We start from the raw sequence: 23,225 nt of genomic DNA, 5'->3' as shown, positions 1-23,225 counted from the left end.
AAACACTTTCTCTACTTTTGCTTTCTTCCCTGTTTTGCTTCTAGCTCTCACATCTCTCTTACTCAGTCATGTTCTCTCTTTATGCAGCTTATAAGCTCCAGTTGTGCTTTGTATTTCATACGAACTCATATATAAAATGTTTTTTTTTTTCATCTTCATCTTCCTCCCTGCTTGTCCAATACAAAGCAGCCCTTTAACTGCATTCTAAGTCAAAATAAACTAATTTTACTAAATATGTGAAGAAATATGCTATTGTATATTATACAACATTTAAGTTGTAGGCAAATAAAATATAATAAAAATGCAACTTTTCAGAGTATAATTTTTTTAATTAAATTAACAGAACAAAAATTTAAACACACACACACACACACACACACACACACACACACACACACACATATATATATATATATATATATATATATATATAACTTAAGTATTTTTGTTTCTGAATTTTGTTGTAGTCTTTATTGCCAGTAGTATTGTGAATGTGTTAATAAGCAATATATATCACCAAGTCAAAGTTTCTGCCCAATGTTACATTTCTTTATTTCGAATCTTTATGAACAAATCCATTTGTTCTAGCAGTCTAATTTGATTATGAGGTCATGCAGTGAATGAAATGTAAATGAAGCCAGGAAAAAGCTGAAATGCCAAAGGGAATGACTGAATTACATGTGAATTATTCATTAGGATATGAAGGTCTACTGTTGAAGGCGCTGTTTTGCATTTGAAGCATTTCATTGCATTTGACACACAATCTGAGACAATTCTTAAAATCCCATAGAAAGCTTGTAATAGTAAAACTTTGTGGTTGACAATTGCATTCCCAGTGGGATCCAAAATTAACACTCACTAAGTACCAAATGTTAAGTGAAAATTGGCTTTGGTGCATAAATAAAACTTGGTTTCTATTTGGCTGGTTACTTTGCCACAATACATGTTTTAAGATTTGTAAGAACAGTAATCTGACCTTTAATCAGAGACTTGTGACTTGGAATAGCTCCCAAAATTATACTATTAGGACTAAACGCAATTATTATATAAAATAAAATATACAATTATAATATATGCAATTGTTATCATATATGAGCTCCTTTTTTCTTTATTTTGTGTTGTGTTTTCATTTATTTACTTTTTATTTATTTATTGCTGTTTTGTTGATATTTCAATTATGAGGCCTTTTTAAAGTTGTTATTAGTTTTGTTTTCATTGTGTTTTTATTTTTTGCTATTATAGTTTGTTGTCATTGGAGTAATTTAAACTTTTTAATATTATTATTATTTATTTTTTTATTTTATTTGCTGTCAATTTTCATGGAAACCCGTGGAATATTTTTCTTTGCATGAAGCTACCAAAAATATAATATGTTTATAATCTAAATTATGCAAAGTTGTTGTTGTTGCTGATGTTATCATTCAAATTATTTATATAATTTATTATTTATAAAGTAATTAGAAATAAATACATATTTTGGGATGTATTTGTGGACTGAATATGGACCTTACTTTCCATCTCACTGGCAGCGGTAGCAAAAAAGTAAACCTGGACCACGATTGCCAGCATTATCAGTCCAGGTTTTTATTAATAAACTAATGTACAAGGAGTCAGTCTGTCATATAGTTTTAACCCAGTAAACGGCGGTGCAAACACTCTGGTACGCGGCAGTAACCCGGTTTCTGAAACAAATCTGACTCTGTCAGCTGGTCACCACTCACTCACTCTCTGACAAATGTATTTTTTTCAGATTGATTGCTTCAGTGCTGTTTTATTCATAAATGTTTTCTCTTTTTCTTTGTTCCTTGAAGCAGTTGTGAAAAATTGTGTGCTCAGGGTGGTGTTTCCAGGCTAAGGAAATCATTTTTAATGGCATGTGAGTCACCTGTCAACTACATTCATCACAGGCCAGGATTTTGCGTGTTGGAGGTTTATGTGTGTGCTTTTCACATATTACCCAGCGGCAACACCAGCCTAGCTCTTAATCAATTGCTATGGAAACATGTTATTCTGTGTGATTAATAGCATACACACATCTTATGTTTCTCTCATTTGTCTGAGAGTTGCTCAAGGATGCTTAAACAGAAATATCCAGCGCTGTGCTGCGTTCATTCTGGTAGCTTGCCTTTGCTTATCATTGGGAAGTCATATCTCGGCTGCCGAATTTTAACATACTGAGAGACAAAAGAGAGCAAAACGACTGTAAAAGATCTGTGACAGAATGTCAGAAGTTGTCTTCGAAACACAGCCGGTGAGATTATGAATAATTGGTAGCATTTGTTGAGCTGACATGACAGTGAAGCCTGACAGTTTTTTGTCAATTGCATGTTAACTTGCTTGTTTTGACATCCTCAATTTTTGGAGTTTGACAAAACCGATATTGTCCATTTATACGTGTAATGGTGTGTTTGCATTGTTTGAGAACCTGCTTTTGACAACTTTACTTTCTAAGCTACATGCTAGTCATAATCTAATAGAATTTAGCTACAGTCAATCTACTCTTATGCCGAAACTAGCTATAGCTATTTTTCTCCTCTAATAAATCTTAATTCATTCATTCATTTTTGCGGGCCTAAGCCTTTCAATCTGGGACACTTTTTTTTTTAATACTATATTTTAGTACATTATTTAAATTGTATTATTATGGAGCCCCGCACATGACATGCAGGAAAAAATATATGGCTAAATCGTGTGCATGATTTACTAATTCGTTCCCTAACTGTACTAAAATGTGCACACTATTACTATTGCGTTCCCTCGATTTACTATTGTGTTCACTCAATTTATAAATTGTGCGCATGATTTACTAATTCGTTTCACTGTACTAAAACGTGCACACTATTACTATTGCATTCCCTGTCAATGCATTCCATTGACTATTGTGTTCACTCGATTTATAAATTGTGTGCACGATTTAGCAAATTGAGTGAACGCAATAGTAAATCGAGGGAACACAATACTAAATCGAGGGAACACAATAGTAAATCGAGGGAACGCAATAGTAAATCGAGGGAACGCAATACTAAATCGAGGGAACGCAATAGTAAATCGAGGGAACACAATACTAAATCGAGGGAACGCAATAGTAAATCGAGGGAACACAATACTAAATCGAGGGAACACAATAGTAAATCGAGGGAACACAATAGTAATCATGTGCTCATTTTCATAAATTGAGGCAACGAATTAGTAAATCGTGCGCACAATTTATTTATTTTTTCTTGCATTTCATGTGCGGGGCTCCATATATTATATGTTTTCATCTTATTATTATTATTATTATTTTTTTTTTGTGATCCAATCTGTTCTACAAGAAAATTTGCCAACATTTCCAGGTTTAAATGAGATTATGATTCATTTAGAATTAAAATATTTCATTCAGATCTGCCAGAAAGGTTAAAATGACAGCTAGAATGAATTATAGTTTGGGAAAATGAATTCTTCACATAAGAAAAAACCGTCCTTCAAGTACACAGCAAGAAATTCCATTCAGCCACTGGAGAAAATATTTATTTTGTTCTCTTTGGGTTGAAGGTCATTCAAACTCGCACTTTGCACCTCATCAACGCAATAAAAGTGAACCAGTCGGAGGAGACAATTAATCCCTGATGATATTAATGATGCAATTAGAACATACACCAGCTTTTCCTGTGAAGGGGACGGAAACCGGTAGCGATGGCTGCTATCTTGACTAGTGTCTGGACTCTCTGATGCAGCTGTGATGGGCACAACAAAAGAGTCCCGACTCGTAAAGCACCGCTCGTGCAGGAGTGTCTTTCACTGCGTACAGTTGTCTTTGAATGTTGCCCTTGGTACGGAGCTCCCTAGCGACCGAGTAGTGAAGGAATACATGTATACGAGATCAAACCTGCACTCGGGCCTTACCTGGCACCAGCGGTCTGATGTCTGACTTTTTGAAGAGTCTTTGCTCCAGCCACACTTGTCAAACAATGCTGCTGAAATTAACGAGGAAAAGGTAATTCGCTTTGATCTCTTTTAGATATGCAGAGGATAAATTATAGTCATTGACCGATCAGCCAAGTATTTATAATCCATTAAAAATGCTACAGTGCTGACGAAACGGAAGGTGAATGGCTTTTACAAAGACTAACGCGAGTTTTAATGTTGACATTTAACTTACCCAATATCAATAAATCCTCATTTAAGTAGAAGGTTATGTAAGCTGAGAACCGAAAACTGTACCTAAAAGACTGTTTATTGTGAATCACAGCTAAAATATGTTAGCTGGCTAGTATCATTGGCAGTTGCTATATCATGTAATTTAGCATTAATATTGTCATTATGTAAGGTCCTGCCCTGTCCAAAAACGTTTTCAGCTAATCAAAATCTTTTTTTTAAGCAGTTAAACTAGTGGGCTGTTGTGTTAGCTTTTTTAACAAACAAAGACCCGTTGGAAAAAAATTTTGCCTGTGGTGACATTTCTGCAAATTGATATTGCATTGTCTCTTGCACATTTTGCAAAACATAATTTGTCCCTGTAATTTAATAATTAATTTAATTATTTGTGTGTTAAAAATGGGTGATTGGTGTTTTACTACCACTGTGTTTATTTCAGCTGGAAGCTGCAAAAATTTAAATGTTTTTTTTTTGTGATTAAATAGTTTCACTTCTAATTAGGCACCTAACTGAGTGCACATAAAAAGATTTCAGTTTTTCAGGATAGTTTATTTTTTTTGACGTTATGTGGCCTTTTGCAACTGCCTGAACATACTAATTAATAATTGGTGTTTGTAATGACCACTGCAAGCTCTCAGCTTCTTGATAAGGGAGAAACTGAACAAATGCAACCCGATATATATTTACTAGGGCATATTTCAGGCTGACTTTGGATTTTACCAAACAAAAGGCCACATTTGCAACACAATCAATGCTCCATTTAAAAAAAAAAGGCTGCAGAGGAAGTTCAGGTGGTGGAGATGAGTTTCAGGGAGGGGCGCTGAAAGATCAAGTTCCATTCGTAGATTGCAACATTTGATGGATACTCCAAAAACATGCCGGTGATCTTTATTGATCGTCTTGGTTCTAATCAGAATGTGTAATTATTGACTCCTGTGAGGCCATCTGGGAAATTTTATGAATGCCATTTTAAAATTCAGGTTTGCACATCATGAAATGTGGTTAAATTGGACCAATCTGACTATTTTAAAATTACAATTTATACATCCAGGCTTTTGGGGCAAACGTTTTCCAAAGTAAAATCAGTAAGACTAAAAAAGGTTCAGATTGCACTCTGAAAAGTAAAGGTCCGTTATTGACTTTGATGATTCCATGAAGAACCTTTTAACATCCTTGGAATATTTCCATTCCACATTAGTTTCTTTAGTGGAAAAATGTATAGTGGATGTTTAAAATCTTCATTCAGAAAAAAGACTTTGTGGAATCAAAATGTTGAGCTGTTAAAACCTCCACCTTTAATTTTTAGTGTACTTTGGTAGAGATTTTCTTCACATGAGCTTCTGTGTCTAGAGAAGCTCCTCGCTCACTGCTGCATTCACGCAGCCTGACTGTGCACAGGTTTCCTACCCCAGCTTTCTATATTATCAATCTAATTAAATGATTTAGTTTCACAAGATGAAATCCTGTTGTTTAACAAAACTTTCTCAGGTACAGTCACTGCCTGAAGCCTGCCAAAGGTCGAAGATACACGGAGAAAGCGTTTGCACAACGTTCTTCAGGCTTTTTGGTTCTAGAAACTGGCATCAGCGCTGCTCGTTCATATATATTTAACATTAGCATATAGAAGCATTACTGTATTTGAACCTGCCTATGAGAGGAATATGTATCAGCAAGTCCTCGGCATTGTTGATGGGTCAAAGGGACCTTTTCATTAGCCGCAATGTTGGGAAGAGATCTGCTGGTGTTTGGGAGATGGAATAATTGTTTGGAATGGGGATTCTCAGCGGACTCTTCTGAGCTTGTCAGCTGGTGTTTGAAGTGTGCGCTGACATTGAGAATAACTCAAGGGCTGGGGTTAAGCAGGAAACAGGCTCTCAAATAGAAAAAGGAGGGGAGCGAAAGAGAACAGAAGAGGAAAAACAAAGATAAAGGCGACTTCACACAACTTGTAAGTGTGTTTAAATTGCATGTGTATGTTTGTATATGTGTGGAGAGAGTTGCTGCTTAACTTTTTTTTTATTAAATATGAGATGTAACCGTTTACCTCAGAGACTTTCGAAAGGCTTAAGAACCTCAAGTACCTGATAAAAAGACCTCGAGTGGCTCATGACTTCGAGAGTCCTCACTTAGTCTTCACTTATAGGTGTCTCTCTCTTCTTCTGAAGGTAAAGAAAGAAACCAGTGTACTTTTAGGAATCTGAATATGATATGAAACGCCACAGGGCCTGCAGATGTCCCTTCTGGGGTGGGATTGTGTGCAGTTGATTGTCTTGTTGTGTCCACAAAAGCATTCTGTGGCCAAGAAGATGCTCTTCAGTTTGAGGTGGCTGTATTTTCTTTTTATTGTGCAAATAAAGGTGACTGGCTGTTTTGAGTTTGTCTTCGTTTGTTACGTGCGTCTCACGTACGCCCCGGCCCAGAGTCCTCAACTAATTAGTAGTGCTCATTTCTTAATTCTTTTGTCTCCAGATTCTGATTGGTCGAGCTGGGGAAACAAGGCTATAAAATGGATGGAGGCGGACCCTTTCGGAAACTCGCTGCCAGCCACAGACTTCACCATACCACATCGTCTCCTGCTCCTATTTTGTTGTTATTTTGGAGTAGGAAAGCTGTTGTTCGCAATAGCACACATTTTATTAACCATTAAGGTTCAAGAGTCTGATATATTTTGAAAATAGTCAAATGGTGTTTGTTTATACGGTAATTATGAGATGACTAATAATGTTCACAAACTTAGGAATAATTTGTTTCTATGGTCAGAATACCAGAATTCTAACACCATTTCCAACTTTTTTTTTTGCGTGTGTTTTTTATAATGTCTTTTTTTTATATTTGAAACACAATCTTGTATTGTTTTAGGTATATTATCTATAGCTAAATTATTGTAAATGTCAAACAAAAATATGTAAAGGTAACTAATTAACAAACAAATTAGTGGTAACAAAAAAAGGAAATTATTATAGGTCAATTATTATATAAGATTGTACTTTTCATAAAAATAAATTATATCAATAATACTAATACTACACAGACATAACAATTAAGGACAATAAATGTAACTTTAAACATAAAAGCCTATTTGAAACGTCAAACCTTGTGTTGGTAACGGGCAGTTGTTATTATTATTGATTATTACATCAATTTGCCACTTTTTATATATAAAATGTGTGAATCTACAGTACACTATAAACGCTAGATGTTTTCTCTGAACTAACTTTTCCCATTAACCAGCTGGTTCTGAAGTAATTTTCTAGTTTCCAAAACTGCTGTCCCATTGCACTTTTTAACATCTATCTGTAATAAAAATAAATAATAATACAAATTTTAAAATGTTATTTAATATAAAAAAACTATGTAATATTAAAAATCAACCAATCAGTCCTTTCCTGTTACAAACATTTGTTAACACTAACTCTGAAGTAACTCTATTTGTAAATATCCAATATCCAACCTGGAACAATGGGATAAATGATAGCAAACAACAAAAAGTTGTATGAAGTTCCCCTGGGTGTCCTTGTGACAGAGGACAACCCACTAGACAACCAGATGAGAAAGGAAACAGTCATGAAGAAAACATGATGCTTGTCTTCTCTTCCTCGACACATATTAAAACTGAGCGAGGCTGGAAATGATTAAATAAAACCCACCATCAAGGGGAAATCTATATAAAACCTTTTTTTTTTTTTTTTTTTTTTTTATCAATCAAAACTAGGGATGCACGATATTGGATTTTGGCCGATATTCGATATGCCGATATTTTCAAAATAATTTTGGCCGATGCCGATACCGATATCGATATATATACAAATATATACTGATATATTTAAACTTTAATTTTACTGAAGAGAAATCCATGTATCTCTTCTGTACTGATTCTACCATAAATTTATTATTTTACAAATGTAGACAGACATTCACATCTGAAAAACAGGTCAATTATTTCACTTGGAGAATATCGGTTTGGCTCATCGGCAGAAATATTCATATCGGCCGATACCGATAATGGTCATTTTAAGCTTTTATCGGCCGATACCGATGTTGTGCCGATATTATCGTGCATCCCTAATCAAAACCATGACAAAATTGTCTCAGTCTACTTTAAAAGTTAGCGTTAGAAGCCAACGAGGGACCTTGTAAGTGGGTAAATAAAAGATGGAGCATTTCTCCCCCTCTTTCCTTCGCTGGTTAACAGGGCAGCCCCCGATGATCAAAAGAACATTAGCTTTGATTAATCAATCAATGCCCTGGCAGCCGCTAGTTTCCTGTTAATGATTGGGGTCGCCAGCAGCACACCGAATGGAAGTTAGTGTATGATCCAGACCCCTCCTTAGGGCACGGCAAACATCCTGCTGCCGTTCTCACGCTGTGATACCTGCTGAAATCCCCCACAATCGATCTTTAGTACCTTTTATGGCTTTAATTTGTGAAGTCTTTCCTGCTAATGACTATGTTCGAGGTGTATTCGTTTTACCACCGCAGATTTCATCTTATCTGCGCTTCCTCATTTGAAGTTTTATTGCTGCTGTAGAGCTAAATAACAAGCAAAACTTGCAACTTGCAGTTTATAGACATTTTGCCTATCTTTTACAACAGTGGAGGACAATCATTGGAGTTGAAAAATAAGTTGACGCAAAATATGCGCATCGATTCGTCGACCTGTTTTTATTTCTCTAAAAAACGTTTGCAAAACGTTTACCTTATGTGTGCTGAATATACGCGATGGCTGGATCAACTTTCTGTCCAATGTCCAATATATAACCAATCCAGGGGTTTTTCTGCATTGATCTTTTTTTTTTGCCGGCTGTCAAAGCCTTATTTGATCGGTGAGTGATGTAGAATAGAATGACTGCTGCGCCTGACGGGGCACGTACGAGAGAGAACCCCGGCTGCGCACGCACTCACAGTCTTCAAACAACACGAGCGCTTCTTGCTCTCTCTCTCCCTTTTGCATATTAATCAAAATCATAAAATTTTATATAAATATATATAATTAATCACGGCACACCAAGATTCCTAACTTGATTTTTTAGTTATTTGACCCCTAGAGTCAAGGTATGCATTCAACTTTAAAACTTCATCTTTGTTTCCAAATGCAATGACTTCAGTTTTTTCCTTGTTTAATTGAAGAAAGTTATGAAACAATCAACTATTAATTGCATCAATACATTGGCAAAGAGAGTCAATGGGAGCTTAGCCGTGATAGGCCTTTTGGTTCTTTCTCATTATTTGACTTAGTGGGAGCTTATACATGCTAAACAAGAGCAGTGCAATAATTGACCCTTGTGGGACTCCGCATGTCATGGACGTCCATTTAGACTTATGCTCTCCTAGACTCACATAATAACCTTTCCCTTCTAAGTATGACCTGAACCATTTGAGTACCATCCCAGAAAGCCAGACCCAGTTTTTCTAGTAGTACAGTATGTTATGATTGACAGTGTCAAATGCAGCACTGAGATCTAGCAATACCAGCACTGATATCTTGTATCAAGATAGCAGGTTGACGATTTTAGGTGCTGCACTATTTCTTCCAAAATGTTGCTATCAATTGCTTAATAAATAGACATAGCATCTTTTTGATATTGCGGCCAAATCTGTCCGACCTCTGCATTACTTGAGGATGTGCTAATTGCCTTCCTGATATTTATGATCTTCTCAGACAAGAAAGAAGCAAACTCCTTGCATTTGCTGTCTGAGCACATTTCACTGGGAATCTGACTTGAGGGTTTGTGAATTTCAAGTTTTGTTTTCTGCCACATCTGCTCGGCTTTTCTGCATTTTCTTTTTTTTTTTTTATAGTCTGAACTGCTGTTGATCTTCTCCAAACTGATTTCTGTCTGTTTGTTTTCTTACTGATTATTATTGGAGCAATATCACCAATAACATTCTTTAACTTTTGAGTTGAAGGAATCAAGGAGAAGTTCAACAGAGTCTGCAGAAATGCTTGGCTTTAAAGATATAGCCTCCATAAACAGCACACTAGTGTTCTCGTGTAATACATCTCCTTCTGACAGAGACCGATCTAGATTTAGTGGTAGCAGAGATCAATATATCAAAGAAAATACAGAAGTGATCAGCTAGTGCTACGTCCTTAAAAATGGATGAAATGTTGGGAGAGTTTAGTCCCAGCATACACCAGTTCCTCCATTTTCTGTGAGAAGCACAAAAGTTAAAATGCTGGAGAGAGTGTTTGGTGAGCGGGACTGTGGCTCTGGTGTTTCCGGTGACTGTGATATGTTGTCCTGGCTTCCCTGGCTGTTTTCCAGAAAGTCGTCATTGGGTGGTGAATCTTGTAGCTGTTTTGATACATCACAGTCAGTCCGTGAGGAGCTCTGTGGGCAGGGCTCAGCCGGGATAGTGCCCATCAGCAGTGCTTGTTGTGGCTTCATGGTGTTATCAGTGTCCTTGTGGGATATGTCAGCCTCATGATGACTCAGATCAGGTGTGTGTGTGTGCTGAATCGATTGACACACTCTGCTGAAGGATGATGGAGGGAAAAGTACATATCCTGAAACACTCTAGCACCAAGTTTGTTTGGGTGGAGGCCATCCACTTTAAACAGTTGTCTATGACCACAGAAAAGATTGAAGTTGACAATGAAAATCAGACCTTTTATATTACAAGATCTTTGTAGCCATGTGTTCAGCCCAAACAACCCGTGAAAACATATTTGTTCCCCTTGCTGTGAGAGGTCCACTGATGAAATACCGTACTTTGAGTCTTCGAAGTGTTTCAAAGAGTTCACTGAAGTCCTTCATTATGACCAGCCTTAAAGATCTTTCACAACAAACCTTACTGGTTTCCTTTCTAATGGCCTGCTATGCTCTGCAAATGCAAATGTAATTTCATATAACAAGGAAAGTTAACTTTCTTTCCAGAGTTGGTGTGTGTATGTAGGGGGATGGGGGGGCTCCCAGTGGGGGATAGAATGCTGAAGAAGCCCTGTTCCAATTCTGTCATTGTCAAAGTTTGACATAATAAGCAAGTGTTCACGCGACTTTGAGTGATTCAGGGTCCCAATTCCTCAGTGTTAATTTTGTTGTTTAAAGGGAAAAACACAAGATGTCTACTCCTTTAAGTGATGCTCAGCAGTGCTTATGCTAAGTAATATAACAAACCTGTCGTGATGTCTGTTTGAGCACCTTTTATCTTTCCAAATCCACAGTTTCTGAAATAATTTAAGTAGCCCTTTTTTGAAGCCCAGACAAGTTAAGAGAATTCACATCTAAGACCAAAGCTGTGCTGTTGCAGTGCCATTGGAGTAAGTATTGGCTGTCTAGCTTTCTATGTTGTGTTCAAGTGCTTTTTTTGTGATTTAAAAAGGCTGTGTTAGCTCTTCCTAGCGTTTAACTATACAGTTGAGCGTGTTTACTGCCAAGTGTGTGAACAGCAAATTAAGTGTCAAGATGTATATGATGTCCACTGATGGAACGCAAGCATTTATTATGTACCAACCGAGAGACTGATTGATCTCTAACACCAACATTAATGTAAGTCAACAATGGTCATTCATATCTTTTTGCTCTTTGATATATTGCATCCATAAATTATAAAAAGGTAATTTAGAGAAAAAGGTTTTAAATCACATTGTGAAAATGAAAAATAAATATGCAATTGTGAGATATTAAGTTGCAATTGCCTTTCTTCATGCTGTGCCAGAAACAAAACCCAGCATAACAGCTGTGCTATTTTATTAATTTAGCAGATGCTTTTATCCAAAGCCACTTGTAGGATATAAGCAGAAGGAATAAACCAAGCATGTAACCCAACATAAGTATTTTTAACATATATTTTTTTCCTGTAAGCTTTAGAATAGTTAAAAAAAAAAAAAAAAAAAAAATATATATATATATATATATATATATATATATATATATATATATATATCTCATTCAGAATAGGTCTTCTGAAACTGAACGATAACATTATGTGAAGAAAAGTCTAAAATGATTTGCAGATAATGTTGAATCTTGTATATTTTCAAGTCTAGAATTGAAAAAAAAAAAAAAAAGCTTTTGCAACCAAAGCCAATAGTGTATTTGTTTATTTATTTACTGTGGCCTGTTGCTCACACAAAACCGAAGTATGACTTCAAAAGTCATGGAATATACTGGATTAGTCATGTTAAGCCATTTATTATCCAGATCAACATTGCATTTAAATTGCAAATATTAATCAGTTTTTGCTTTCCCTGGGAATCGAACCAATGACCTCGCACCATGCTATACTTATACTGTTTGTTCTAAAAAAAAAAGTTATTTCCGTTTCATTCCATGAATTATTGACAGAATTTTCACTTTTAGGTGAACTGTTCCTTTAATAACACCCTGTGGTTTGTCTAAGATTCATCCAAGCACCATTATGTTTAAGGTTGAAGACAACAGAGTTATTTTGCTAGTTTCTTTATTCATCTATTTTCTTTTTTGACAGATATTTCTGCTGGGATTTTCTCTTATTTATTTTTTTTCTTAGACAAGATCATCTCTAATTTCATCAGCTCTCCTGACTGACAAGCATCATTACGGATAAAATTATCTTGGTAATTATCCTGCCGAAAAGAGATTTATTTCCCTTTGTGAGGAGGAGAGCAGATCTATGGGGCCACGCAGTGATATGCAGCATGGAGACGCTTTGTTAAAATAAGCATCCTAATGAGATGAGCCCTCCTGCAGAGCGCCGAGGCCTAAACGTTACACCTAGCAGGAACACACTTTTGTTCCGATATGCATTAAGTAAGCATGAATAAGGTACCGTCTGCGTTTAGAGGTCCACTTATGCAGGAATTCACAGTATGTAATTATCTTAATTTGCACCCCGGAGCCATTTATGATATGAGACCTTCTGTCCATGACTAGTCTGACGTAACTCACTCGTAGGCCCGTGTCACAGAAAGGTGTCAAGCTACTGTCGCAAATGTGAGATGATGAACAGAGAGTTCGTTGACTGAAATACTTTGAGATATTTAGTTTTGCAAAACTTTTCCCGTAGTTGCAGTTTTGAAAATAGTAGACTTAACATGCAGTAGTTAGCTGAATTTAAAACCATCGTAAACACTAGCATTATGATTTTTCAAATGATAGAATCGTTTCTGTTTTCGAAGTTAATCCCATTAACATATGCCTTTGGGTGAAACATTCATCCAAAGTGATTTACAGATACATTTTATCAGTATGTGTTTTCTGGGATTCGAACCCACAACCCATTGCATGTGCATAGGATTTATTTCAACACGGTGCTTTTTGAAATATGTACATGATTTGTGTTGGTAATGTTTTCTAAAAGTGACTTTAAAGTCTCCACTTAACTGTTGGTTGTGTGTTTGATTTTCATAATTGATCATTAGCAGCTGTACAGGTTGACTAATTTTGTCATTAAGCTCAAAGTTTAGGTGACGCTGATGAGGAAACAAGCACTCTAGTATAATCAGCACCAGTGGTTGTTGTAATTAAGTGTGGAACAAGTGGCCTCTTTTCCTAATGGCTCTGCTAGTTAAGGGTCATTGTCGATAGATCGATTATTAAAGACTGAAAGAACCTAACAGGCACCTACGGGAACTGTAGGACAACTTTCAAGATTCTTAACCAGAAGGAGTCATGTTTATATATATATATATATATATATATATATATATATATATATATATATATATATATATATATATTTCCTTGTGTTAACCTAGGGTAACATTGCTAGATGTTTACAGTTGCAGTAGAGATGGACTAAGGGCATCTCTAACATTAAGCAGGGTCCATCCATCAATCCTTTTACCATAACACTTTATCTTCTGCAGGGTTGCAGGTGGGTTGGAACATATCCCAGTGCCTCAGACCACAGGAAAGGGGCTCCCTCAATGGATGGCCAATATTAAGCAAGGTAAAAAAAAAAAAAAAAGTGTAAATCATTTGAATGGCCCTTCAAGGTTTATTTCATTCATGTAACTAGGAGTTGGTCTTGCACGCCTAAAAAAGCTGCAAATATGGCCACAAAGTGACCTGATTTTCTTTGAAATGGACTTTGGTAGCACTGTTAAGTTGACATGGACAGTGGTTAAGACATACTGTTTGGTAATCATTATGCAAGAATATTTAGCATAATGCACAGTTAGCAAATCAGAATCAAGTATTCCAGAGAATCTTGTAAAAAAAAAAAAAAAACAGGTAGATGTGTTTTTGGCGGCATTAAACTGTCAGCCCTATCAAAGCAAGTCACCTTCACAAGCAGATTGCATGATGTGAAATTTATGGCGTACACATGCGCTGAAACACGTATTTGTTCATACTCAGCATTCTGCTTTTGAATGTCCAGGCACAGTGCATGTGACAGTGCTGGAAGAAATGTAGACGCCGCCTTGGGTCGATACAAAAATGTATGTGCTTGGAGCCCAGGAGGCATTCAGTAATGAAATCAATAGCTGTGCTTGGCTCCTAGCATTAAGATCATTGGTCTGGCTGTTATTTAGTCATCGTTGTCCTACAACCCGGTTGCTAGTTGGCTACCAGTGAAAAATCAATAAAGTGACACCACAGTCTGCATCCCAATTACTGGTGAGACTAGTGAGAGATCAATTCATGTGTTGGCCATTAGCAGGTCCTTTTGGGAAATCATACTGCATTATTTGTGTTCGGTTCTCACTCGTACAAGCGTTCTCCTTCACTGCCTTGCTCTAAAACAGCGAATTATACAAATCAACAAGAGCTGGTACAGCCAAAGTTCTGGTTACCTTGTTTCGCTTTGCCTCATGCGACTCCCACATCAATGATCTTACAATAACATTTATTATTAGGTTGTGTGCTATACCTACCAGAGTTACTGCAAAATGTCACTTAGAAAGACATTAAAAAGAAACTTAGAATCTCATTTAGAAAGACATTAACATTAAGTTGTGATTGTTTGATTGCATGATTGATTTTTTTTTTTTTTTTTTCATATGGAAGAAAGAAATGCTACTTTAGTCAGAAACGTGCAAAGTAGCAAAAAACAATTAATACTTTTAAACAGGTTTCCTGAACATTTCCTTATCTGGACAAACATATTCTACTGGTCGGGATGCTCCGAGTAGTATCGGTTTTAAAGTTTAATCTTTACTCTAGCAAAAAATATTTTAACGTTTAAAAATGATCTTGTCAACCTGAAATTTGTGTATAAGGATATAATAATTAGCTTTGCTTTTATATTTATTATTTTATCCTCAACAAAGCTGCATTTATTTATAAAAAAATACAATAAAGCAGTGATATTGAGAAATATTATTAAAGTTTAAAATAACTAATTTATCAGCAGCCATTAATCTCTTTCATAAATCACTATAATATGCTGATTTTATTATCAAGAAACATTTCTTATTATTATCAATGTTGAAAAAGACTGCTTAATATTTTTGTGGAAAAGTCCTGCATTTCTTTTTTTTTCTTTTTTTTAGAATGTTATACATGTTATTTACTGTCATCCTTGCTGAATGAAAGTTTTCTTTGAAAAAAAAAAAAAAAGATCTTCCTGACCTACACTTTTGAACAGTTGTGTGCTTATACTTAACTTTGCAATGTATAAAAAATGTTCAATTAATGTAAATGAAAGTTGCTTTGCCATTCATCAAATGTATTGTAAAAGTTTTAAACACTCATACTTTGTTGCTTTTAATTAACTACTTTGTATTTATTCTGAATTCATAATATGTACACCACTTAAAGATCACCCAGTTCAACTTGATAGAAATATTTCATATAATTGAAATTCATAAATGCATAAGTGCTGAAGAGCCAAGAAGTTGTGCTTACACTAAGCAGCCGTCCAGGTCTGTTATTATTATTATTATTTTTTATTTTTAATAAATGTGAAGCATTAGCGTTCTTCAGGTGAGGTGCAAATCCAACACTAATGATGTCTTTCAGCATTACTGTTCTGATGGGGAAGTTGTTGACACCTGACATAGACCACACTCATAAATCTCTGAGTGCAGCACGACCTCTTTAAATCCCCTGTCCCATGTTGATTGACATCTCTCATGTGCTCCTCTGGTAAAGTAGCACAGCCCCACATTTCCCCCTGGCATGGTAAACACGACTTAAAACGTATTACTAGGAGAAGATAGCAAACAGCAGCATGTCAGTAGGAGAATATATCATCAGTTTACATTCTTTATCGACTAGTTCTCCACGCCACAGTTTCTCGTGCAGCTCATGCATATATAAAGACCAGAATATGTTCCAGTAGAGATAAGGATGTTGCTCGCACCTGCAATGCCTTACAAAAACACAAGCACAATGGCAACATGAGGTGCAGCTTTTTAGTGTGACAATGGTGTAATTGTAAGGAGGGAATTAGACGTCTTGCTCTTCACTTTGCTTGAGACAAGACTAAATTCTCGCTCCGAGATACTCTGCAGAAGAAGATGACAGTAGTGGAGATGACTAGATCTCTTTAGTGCCTACAATTACATGGCATGATGCCTTTGTGTGCAGTCAACTGAATAAAGCCTAATGAAGCAAACATCTTAAACACATGGCTACAAGATACTATTGGTTGAGAATGCACCATGCAGCGTTCAGCATAACACTGAAAACATCTGAGGTAAAAAAAGAGAGGCACATTTATATTGAAGCTGAAGAACACAAAATTCATATTTTTTCAGCTCTAATAATTTGTAGTCATAATCATACGACTTCTTTTTATTTTATTTTTCTCAAAAATTCCTATAGCTTCTCATGAGACGAGTGTCATAACAGCACTTTAAAATCATTTTTAGAAGTGTTTTGTGATTATACTAGTGCTAAGTTTAGATGTATTGTGTGATACAAACCATAACTTCAAAGCTTGAAAACACGGTTTAATTTTAAAACGAAATAAAACCTCCTTAATAACCTTGTTTTGTTTACATCTAGTATTCACACATGAAGTACTCATTCAGACTTTCACATGTGCTGCTGATTAATTTTATATATATATAATATGTATACAATATGTGTATATGTGTGCATGTCCCTGTATGTAGCTGTATGCAATTTCCAAAAGTGTCAACACGTCATCGTTTTTTTTTTTTTTTTTTTTTTTACAATTTTTCAGTTACCAGTTAACAAGTCACAGTGACTCAACATTACAATAAGGGTTGCTATCAATGCTAACAAGCTTTTAAGGGTGTGCATTCAAAATGCTCAAACCTACTTTTCTCCATTGCTTAAACATGATCTTTTTATTTTAGGTTTTAATATATCTATTGCAGTCTTATCTCATCTGCTCGAGTGTGCAAAGAACAGTTTGGGAGACATTACAAAACCAAGTCAAAGTTTATTTATTAAATGCAAAACAGTGCAGCATGCAACATTTGATGTTTCATTTCGTGTTTGTGTGTGTTTCACATTAATTACATTGTTTAAATTTATAGTTTTGAATCCATTTAAAAGTCTGTTGAATAGACTATCACATGGCATAAAATATTTTTTAGAAATAGCTTTAAGATTTGTGTTAGCGATCACCATGAGAAATATTAATAAAATGGGCAAATAAAAATAAATATCATTTACTTTACGTTAATGGCATTTGAGACAAGATTAGTGACTGCACTCAGTAATATTTGCATTAATATTTGCAGTAAAAATGCATTTCCTGAGAATCGAACTCATTGGCGTTGCTAGTAATAGCAATGTAAACACATTGTGCCAAAAAAAATTGCTTTATTGTTGATGGCCAAAAAGCTGAGAAATGCATCAAAACACTAATATTTAATCTTAGATTTCAGTTTAACTTCCTGCTATTGTACTTTTGTTTGTTTCTTGTTAATATTAAGGCTATTTAAAGTGCAATTGCATAATTTTTTACATTCCAAAGAGGCCTTGTGGTTCGTTCTATTGTTTCTATTATAATCGTTAACAGAGCAATTGACACGTTTGTGCAAACTATATTTTATGTAACAATAATAAACATCCAAAAAAATTAAATCCTTTAAATTATGCGACATAAAGAGTATTAAATGAGTTTTCGGTGTAAATCCAACTACATCCTTTTTAATTTGGTCTGGGGCTTTCTTTTTCTATGGCTTATCAGGTGCTCACCAAAGCTCTTTTTCTCTAATGGTCAATTAATCTGAAATAGTTTAGTTTGAATTAACATGTCTTATGTCAAAGAAAATACATTGAACCAAAAAAATGCTGTTTTTGTCACTTTGTTTTAGTTGGCTCTTTTTATGTGAATTTTCTATTGGCTTTCACTACCACAGTCCCATTAATGCTTTATATATTATGAATGTAACTAAAAATACGACTTTACACTGCTGATAATCTGACACACAATTGAGGATGAAACTACAGCTTTGACTCGTACTGTACACTAAACAGACTGTAACGATAGGATCTTTGTAATCATCGGGAAGAAGGAGGCGGGAACCGGCGCACAATCAATGAAACTTTAATAATTCCAAAATAAACACAAAACAGCGCACCAGCCCCTCACAGACGACTGGTGCGCATAAATAAAAAGCAAAACATAAAATAATGGCCCAGGCCTGGTCCTCTCTCGTCCTTCACTATAGTCGCTCCAGTTTTATATCATTCCATCTCCTACGTGGGACTCGATACCGGCGGTGGGGCGCAGGTGTAGCTCATCTCTAATCACTACACCTGGCCTCACTCCTTGTTCCCACGCCTCTCGGCCCCGCCCCACTCGCCACACAGACATTTGTTTTTTGTTACTCATTAATCCCGATAAGACAATGAGCAAAATCTTTTCTATTTAATACATTTGGAGTGTCAAGTATATAGGTTTGTCTGCACAGTTTCACAGTAGTTGCAAAGACAAGAAAAGGAAAATGTTTAATTAGCATTGCATCAATGGATGACAACAGAAAGTGTATTAATGGATTTAATAAAGTCTAAAAAATAAAAAAGAGGACGTTTGTGACAAGTGGTTGCAATGCTTTTAATGCTGCGTGTAAGAAAGCATTACATGTTGTTTCACTAGAGGGAGCTATTTGAAAGCCCAAATGGTACCAATGTTAGGTTCAATGTTTGTCTAATGCACACGGATTACCTCAAAGTACTAAGTGTTTCTGTCTAAGATTTTTAAAAAATATTTCGGTTTTTGAAGTCATGAAATCTAAGTTCACTTTGTTTCAAACAAATTCAGGACCTCCATTCTTTTACGACTAATCAAATCTTCTGGAAAACAACTCTTCAACTTCGAAGCCAAACAAGAATATCTGAAAATCTGAACCTTATGAAGGTAAGTGAAAATATTAACTAGCCTATTTGTGTCTAAAACTGTGAAAGTGTATTATTTGCCATCACAGGAATCCAGTTTTACACTGTCAGACAACTTTGGGACCTTCTGAAATGCAATTTATGACTGACTTTAAGTTTGTGACTTATTTCTAAGTGAAATGGCACATTGAACAACAAAATATGTAGGGAGGAATTTGATCAATTGGTTGTTGATTTAAAAAAAAATTATGAAAAGTGAATGTTGAATGAGTCAGATCAGGGGAATAGCAAGTCATTTTGATTTAAAATTACCTTAAAGTAATGCATGGATTTTTTTTTGCATTAAGACCAGCAATGTGCAATAATAAACAATCAAATTTGATTGTCAGACTTTCAATGGACAAGTTCCTTCAGCTCCTTCCTTCGTCCCTCTCTTGGTGTCACAGTAAATACTACTACTTAGCCCCAAGGTCGCCACGGCTGGCCATGCATATGCCCCGTAAAGGCTTTTTCTCATTTGTTTTGGGTCTGTGCCCAGCTCCAGGGTGTGCAATATTTCAGTCAAGCCAAGCAGTTTACAGGCTGGCCAGATGAAGAACAGCTAAACCCTGCTCTGTGATCAATAATCACTGGTCCGCCCACAAGGGGCTCTCTCTCTCTCCACTGGGGAAAAGCAGGGGTCTGGTCTATCTGAGAAGATTTTTGGAAACCTGATGGAAACTCAAGGCCCTTCGAGTCAACCTTGAAGTTGTTCTTAAGATGGACATTCAGTGTCTGACAGGTGCTCAAAAAAGCGCTAGTGGTCTATATATATTGATAGACCGATGCTAAAATTGTGTATTCCTCCCACACTGTTTATATTTTACAACAGACATCATATATTTCTCAGATCTTCCAACTGCCTTATTCTAAGACTCATTAAATGTTTGGACGCTTAATTAGGCAGCACTACGCATTCATGGCATGGGCCAGTATCAAGGTTCAGAAGAGATTTATATCACACAATGGCTCCACAGTCCTGAAAAATTAATGAACGCTTAGCCAGGATCCGACTTATAGGCGACACGGCGCAATATAAATCAATTTGAGTTTGAGCCTTGCAATCCGGAACCGACTGTATCTGCTGGACTAGACATTTTTAGAGCATTTTTGGAGGTGCATTGGACGAAATGGGTCAGGGGCGAGATGTGAATGCACGGTCTTGTGACCTTTCGTCAATGACGGCATGCTTTCTTTCTTGCACAAACAAATGACTTGTGAGTTTATGTGAAGTAATAATGGGTGTAGAGATCAGGTCAGATACATGTGTTTGACTCCTTTCTCAGCCCGAGAACAGATTCAGTGGAATACAAACATAATAAGGACTAACTAAAGCCTTTCGCATTGCTGCTCACTTCTCTGCCCTTAATCTCTAACGAAACCCATTATTGAGCTTTTTTTTTTTTTTTTTTTTTACACTTGTCAGTGCCATTTATAGACAGGAAGTCATATTACCTCATGTGGGGTAAAACTCATTGCAGAGGCCACTTGAAGGGGCAAATAAATCTACCTTAAATGCTCAGTGAAGCAAATGCCCTGTGTTGACTCAATGATTTCAGCATATTTATCTCAGCGTTATGCCTTATAGATGGCCTGTAGGCCAAAAGCCATGAGAAAGTGGTGCTTCAGCTAACATTTAAGCATAAGGATCATTTCAGCGCTTGTGTTAACAGCAGAAATGCAGCCGCAAGTGCGAGTAGATTTTCAGTACTGAGCCTATTTTTGCAACATGTCAGACAAAGAATGACCTGAAAATGTACTTGAAACCTGACTTATGCATTTAAGAGCTCAGTGCTCACCTATTGTTTGAAAAAAAAAGATTCAGATGTATGAAAACTTATAAATTCAGTTCAAGCCAACTCTTTAATTCTGAAATGATTAAAACTCTGTGCAATTGCTCATTCCTGATAACCATTTTATCATTTATGAATGACGAATTTACAATGTTTTCAATTCTGCTGTTGCATATCGTCTGCTGTTTTGTTTACACGTGCAATTTTCATTCAACTCACACCACGAATCCCATAATAGCAGTCACTAAGGCAATGCCCTGACCCAATCTACTTTGAGCATTGGAAAGCATGACCTTTACATATGTGATTCAGTAGGAGATTTTGAGTGCTGGAGCTAGGGGAGTGTTAGACTCGGCTGGGGTCAGCAGATATCCTATGCTGATCTTAGTGATTGGATCACAGGTGATTACCATAAGCAATTTAAATTATATTGATTTATCCTCTTGCCTGCTGTAATTGAACACCATGACCAAGCCCCTTGCACCCTTTCTCCTTTTCCTCTTTTTACTCTCGCATTAACCAAAACGCATTGAGCGGCCTGGGGAGTGCCCCATAAAGAGGAAAGGATCTGGCCTTGAAGGGCCAATCAATTGGCTGTTTGCCACAGCAACAATGGAATTGTTCAATTAATATCCTATCTCTGGTTAATTTAGCTGCTTAGCATCCCAGCCCCCTTCACATTATACACAGGGAATATCAAGGTAGCAGTGGGACTTGTTCCAATTTGGATGCAAACGTCCCCCAGGTTTCTCATCTGGACAAGAATAATAGAAGAAAATGTTGTTTCCTGAGAGCTTCCTGCCAGATAACCACCCTAGTGTAACAACCTTGGGAGTTAATCAACTTCTTTTAAATCAAACGCCTAATTTGAACGATAATTATAATTTGGCATTTAGATAGCATTGACTAAGCACTTGATTGAGGCAACAGGACAAAAAACAGGCTTAATGACAATTCTTCCCATGAAAGGACCCTCAAATAAATTTGCGTATCTACAATATTCCCTTGTGATTTTATGCAGAGTTATATTTGGTGCTCGGATCAATTAATGAATGGAAAAACTCCACCTGGGAGACACGCTCATGCGTTCTCCATTTTTCACCCACCTTTCCAGCACCTCGGGAGTGTGCGCAAATTTCTTGTTTTAATATTTTAGCGCTCTGACTTAAGTTTCTGAGTTCTCTGCAGGTAGCGTACTAGATCATTCTGACATTTCAAAGTACTGAAACCTCTGGAATAAAGTGTTTTTTATTTCATTCTATTAACATAATTTATGTTTGTCAGAGAGCCTTCCTCTGTGGAAGTCAAGTAGGGAGGGGTCTTGGCATAATTCATCGTCATGTGGCTCTCCGTGTGTTCACGTGTGTGTGTGTGAGACACATGAGAGCGACTGCGCGACATTCGACTTCATTACTCGGGCCTGAAACATTGATGAGGTAGAGAATAGACCATTTGGACTCTGTTATCATGAAAGGATCAAAGCGCTTTTTCCCCACCTCAGACAGAAAGTTGGTGTGATGTCATCTTGATTTAAGCACAATCACAGTCAAAGATTACACCCGTTGACCCCTAGGAAGCTGACAGAGAATAGCACATTAAACCCCTTCGTTGATCGGTAAAAAAAAAATTGTGTTCTTTTTTTATGAAATGTTTTTCTTCTAAAAGCAAAGACCTTTGACTATAAACTAAAGTTAATGCTTGAGCATTGAAAGTATCTAGGCCAAGTTTTTTGGGGGATAGGCAGCTCTGAACAGTTAAAGGAGTCAAAAGACAGGAATTGATGATTGGAACAAGATTGAGAATGTGAGTCAAACTCAAACTTGAATTGCCAACATGAGCACCACAGCTCAATAGATTTGGCCATGGCTCTGACATGTTTTCCATTTAGATAAGTCTAATTGGATTCAGCCGACCTACAAACTTGACAATCGGAAGATGAACGTGGCACTGAAGGCTCTGCACACAGAATACAAGACTTGAACAGTTTAATCTGAGGGAAGGATACATTTGATTTATTTGACTATTGTTGTATTGATTAGAGCGTATAGATTCTTTGTGCAGTTTTGTG

At 36.3% G+C, this 23,225-nt stretch overlaps 1 long non-coding RNA gene across 1 annotated transcript; it reads left to right on the top strand.

Moving 5' to 3' along the window:
* The first annotated feature begins 3,704 nt into the window (after positions 1-3,704).
* LOC113048348 (uncharacterized) lies at positions 3,705-19,347 on the top strand. The gene is made up of 3 exons (XR_003276446.1): positions 3,705-3,976; positions 13,928-14,010; positions 19,252-19,347. It is a non-coding gene; the product is annotated as an uncharacterized LOC113048348 (long non-coding RNA).
* Positions 19,348-23,225: the final 3,878 nt, after the last annotated feature.

The sequence above is a fragment of the Carassius auratus genome, chromosome 29 (assembly GCF_003368295.1).
Source record: "Carassius auratus strain Wakin chromosome 29, ASM336829v1, whole genome shotgun sequence".
Taxonomy (NCBI): domain Eukaryota; kingdom Metazoa; phylum Chordata; class Actinopteri; order Cypriniformes; family Cyprinidae; genus Carassius; species Carassius auratus.
This window is presented reverse-complemented; position numbering and strand designations above follow the sequence as displayed.